This window comes from Mandrillus leucophaeus, unplaced genomic scaffold (assembly GCF_000951045.1).
Source record: "Mandrillus leucophaeus isolate KB7577 unplaced genomic scaffold, Mleu.le_1.0 Scaffold427, whole genome shotgun sequence".
NCBI classification, from domain to species: Eukaryota; Metazoa; Chordata; class Mammalia; order Primates; family Cercopithecidae; genus Mandrillus; species Mandrillus leucophaeus.
This window is the reverse complement of record NW_012104554.1, coordinates 74,062-78,370: the sequence shown is the minus strand read 5'-3', so window position 1 is coordinate 78,370 and position 4,309 is coordinate 74,062. Positions and strand designations below refer to the sequence as shown.

At 42.8% G+C, this 4,309-nt stretch overlaps 1 pseudogene across 1 annotated transcript; it reads left to right on the top strand.

Moving 5' to 3' along the window:
- The first annotated feature begins 255 nt into the window (after window positions 1-255).
- LOC105548915 lies at window positions 256-2,593 on the top strand (annotated as a pseudogene). The gene has a single exon (XR_001007470.1). The product of XR_001007470.1 is annotated as a succinyl-CoA ligase [GDP-forming] subunit beta, mitochondrial pseudogene (transcript).
- The last annotated feature ends 1,716 nt before the right edge of the window (window positions 2,594-4,309 follow it).

Below are 4,309 nucleotides of genomic sequence, written 5' to 3'. Positions count from 1 at the left end.
TTCACATCACAAGCAGTCTCCAGACAGATGATTCCCGGCGTTGACTCAACTGCTCAACGGGGTCATAGGGACCCAGCTCCTGTTCGGTTTTCTTCTGCCATCCTTAACTCCTTGGCTTTTAGTTCTCACTCTCATCACTTCATGGTTGCAAGATGGCTGCCACAGTTCCACGCATCACATCTTCATACAAGGCAGGAAAAAAGGGAAAGGGGCAGTAGTTAAAAAGCTGTTAAAGTGCCGGGTTTCCTGTTTAAGATGGCGTCTCCTGTGGCAGCGGAAGCCGGAAAGCTTTTGCGAGCCCTAGCATTGCGGTCCGGCTTCCTGGTGGCTGGGTCCCAGGCAGTTCAATTAACCTCCAGAAGATGGCTGCGCTTGCAGGAATACCTGAGCAAGAAACTTATGTCTAATAACGGAGTGAGAGTTCAAAAATTCTTTGTAGCAGACACTGTGAATGAAGCTCTGGAGGCTGCTAAGAGACTAAATGCAAAAGAAATTGTTTTAAAAGCCCAGATCTTAGCTGGAGGAAGAGGAAAACGTGTCTTTAATAGTGGTTTGAAAGGAGGTGTTCATTTAACAAAAGACCCTAAGGTTGTGGAATAGCTGGCTAAACAAATGATTGGGTACAATCTAGCGACAAAACAAACTCCAAAAGAAGGTGTGAAAGTTAACAAGGTGATGGTTGCTGAAGCCTTTGACATTTCCAGAGAAACCTACCTGGCAATTCTGATGGACAGGTCCTGCAATGGCCCCGTGCTGGTGGGCAGCCCCCAGGGGGCCGTCGACGTTGAAGAGGTGGCTGCTTCAAACCCAGAGCTCATTTTTAAGGAGCAAATTGACATTTTTGAAGGAATAAAGGACAGCCAAGCTCAGCGGATGGCAGAAAATTTAGGCTTCGTTGGGCCTTTGAAAAGCCAGGCTGCAGATCAACTTACAAAGCTGTATAATCTCTTCCTGAAAATTGGTGCTACTCAGGTGGAAGTGAATCCCTTTGGTGAAACTCCAGAAGGATAAGTTGTCTGTTTTGATGCCAAGATAAACTTTGATGACAATGCAGAATTCCGACAAAAAGACATATTTGCTATGGATGACAAATCAGAGAATGAGCCCATTGAAAATGAAGCTGCCAAATATGATCTAAAATACATAGGACTAGATGGGAACATTGCCTGCTTTGTGAAGGGTGCTGGGCTCGCCATGGCTACTTGTGATATCATTTTCCTTAATGGTGGGAAGCCAGCCAACTTCTTGGATCTTGGAGGTGGTGTAAAGGAAGCTCAAGTATATCAAGCATTCACATTGCTCACAGCTAATCCTAAGGTTGAAGCCATCCTTGTCAATATTTTTGGCAGTATCGTCAACTGTGCCATCATTGCCAATGGGATCACCAAAGCCTGCTGGGAGCTAGAACTCAAGGTGCCCCTGGTGGTCCGGCTTGAAGGAACCAACATCCAAGAGGCCCAGAAGATACTCAACAACAGCGGACTCCCCATTACTTCAGCCATTGACCTGGAGGATGCAGCCAAGAAGGCTGTGGCCACTGTGGCCAAGAAGTGATGTCTTTGTCCTGATCCGATGGGGAAAGAAAGCCGTTTTTCCATAAAAAGGGACGGTTCATCATTGTGAAAGAAATGGTTATCTCATTGGGGAGGAAAAGGGGGGAGAAGGCAAGAATCACTGAAAAATCTTAAGTCTGTGTTTTCTGGAATAATATATGTAGACAGCCTAAATCTGATTTTAGTCTTTATAAAAATAATATCTTGTATTCTCATACTTTTCTGTCATTGTAAGCCTGCCCAGTAGGCAGTGTTTTGCAGACTCTGGGAAGTGGTCTATGTGGCCAAATATTGTGTGTATAGACAGAATTTGAAATCAGGTCCTGCTTCCTTTACAAGTATTTTGGTGGGCATCTAATCCTACATAATGAAAAAGAAAAACAGACCATTTAAAAACTCAGACAAGATTATATTTAATGTATTAATTGCTAAAAAGGCACAAAATTACACTGAACATATTAGCTACTAAAAAGGCACTGCCAAGACATTCAAGCAAATAGCTATTACACACTGCAGCAGATTTTACAGGTTTCTAATTCCAACATATGTTTGAAAAATCCATGAGTGTTCCAAAATATATTTAATGGAAGGTCTACATTAATATACCATTCATGTGTTTTTACCATTTGCCTTAACATTGAATATACTATTTACCTCACGCTAAAAAGAAAACCAGAAACCTTATTTGTGATTTTGGAGTGGAAGCTTCCATTTTTGTGTCAAAAATGAATCCCGATTCTTATGGAAATCTCTGTTATTAAGTCATTTAAAGATGACACAACACTGAAGATCAAATTGTGTTGGGTATCAGTATCTTCTCTCCTCATTTATCTCTTACTCCTCATCCTCCCAGAATCTACCAGTTTATGGTAGAAAGATGGGAACCTTATTTGAATGTTTGTTTTGTTTTGTTTTGATTTTTTTCCATAATGTTCAATTTTGTTGTGGGAAAGGATTTGGATAAAGTTTTTGTTAAAATTTTGGTAGATTTTTATCTATACAAATTTAAATAAAATTATGTTTTGTAAGCTGGAAAAAAAAAAAAAGGCTTTTAGAACTGTCCTGGGAAGAACTGAACCAGAACCAGTGCAGCTGTGGCTGAGATGGAAAGATGATGATTTTGAGATGTATTTTGATTTTGAGATGTATTTAGAAAGTAGAATTGACATGGGTTGATGGTGGTAATGATGAGGAAGATGGTTCTGAGGTTTCTAGCTTGGGTGGTGGTGGTGCCTTTAATGGAAATAAAGAGTACAGAAAGAGCAGACTTGGTGTAAGGGAAAAAACAATGACCTTGGTGTTTTAGTTTGAGGTTCTCTAGGGATATCCTGAACCAATATTATAGATCCACTGCTTAAAATATAGATTTAAAATTTAAATCTAGATCCACTGCTTATAAAAGAGGTTGGTGAAATTTAAAATATAGATCCACTGCTTATAAAAGAGGTAGGTGCTAGCTATGCAACTGTAGTAGTATTTGCCACAAAGGTGGCATCTGGGTCCACGGAGGGTGTGTAGGAAGGAGTGGGTGGATAATGGAGCTACAGAACCCTGAAGAGTGGTGGAGAGGTGCACAGACACCTGGAGAGAAAACACCCTACGGAAGGATTAAGCTTCAAAGAATAGGGAGAGGTCTCCAGTGTTGACTGATCTAGAAACCAAGTAAGGCCAGGCTGTGAAATGCATGCACTGGTTTTGGCAATTAGGTGGTTGATGACCTCACTGGCAGCAATTCTTGGGAGGGAGGCAGTGATTCTAGTTTATAGTGGTTTGAGGAAACTTAGGCAGTAAGGAAGTAGAGACATTCAGGAAATGTGTTGGAGGGATGGTCATGTGACCAAGTTCCAGCTCAAGAGTCATAAAGTTGGTCTTTCGGAGGCACTTCTAGAAGATATTTTCCTCTCTGTAAAAGGGAAGGAGAGCCTGTCTGGCATGTTTTTCTGTGTGAGGATGTGATGTCTGGATCCAGGGCAGCCATCTTGTGGCCAGGAGGGGAGACATTATTGATAGAGGGAGGCCAGTAGAGCAAGAGCAAGAGGAGGGCTGAGCATGGTCCTTGGCCTTCACTGAGCTAATAAACCAACCCTGCAGCCACCTGCCTCCCAACTTCTTTTTAGATGAGAAAAATGAACCCTCGGCTGGGTGCAGTGACTCACGCCTGTAATCCCAGCACTTTGGGAGACTGAGGTGGGCGGATTACCTGAGGTCAGGAGTTCAAGACCAGCCTGGCCAACATGGTGAAACCCCATCTCTACTGAAAATACAAAAATTAGCCAGGTGTGGTGGTGGGCGCCTGTAATCCCAACTACTCGGGAGGCTGAGGCAGGAAAATCACTTGAACCCGGGACGGAGGTTGCAGTGAGCTGAGATCACGCCACTGCACTCCAGCCTGGGTGACAAGAGTAAAACTCTGTCACAAGAAAGAAAAATAAAAATAAAGACCTGTTGCTTCAACCATTTTAGCTCTGCTTATAACTGGAAAGTCAAGCACACAGCTCATTAGGTGTGATGAAAATGAACTCTACTGCTGTTCCCCATTGGCCCTGGAAACTCTTCAGGGGGTGATATTCCCCTACTGGATGAAAACTCTGGCAGGTCCTTGACTTTTGTCCTCACCCTCAGGCAATAGATAATCCAAAGTCACTTTCCCTAGCAAACAGATTTGTAGTTGTGGAATCAGAATAGTCCAAGACGAATAAAAGCCTGAATGATTTTGCATCATATCTCCCTTCCATCACCAGGCCTGTGTCAGGTCC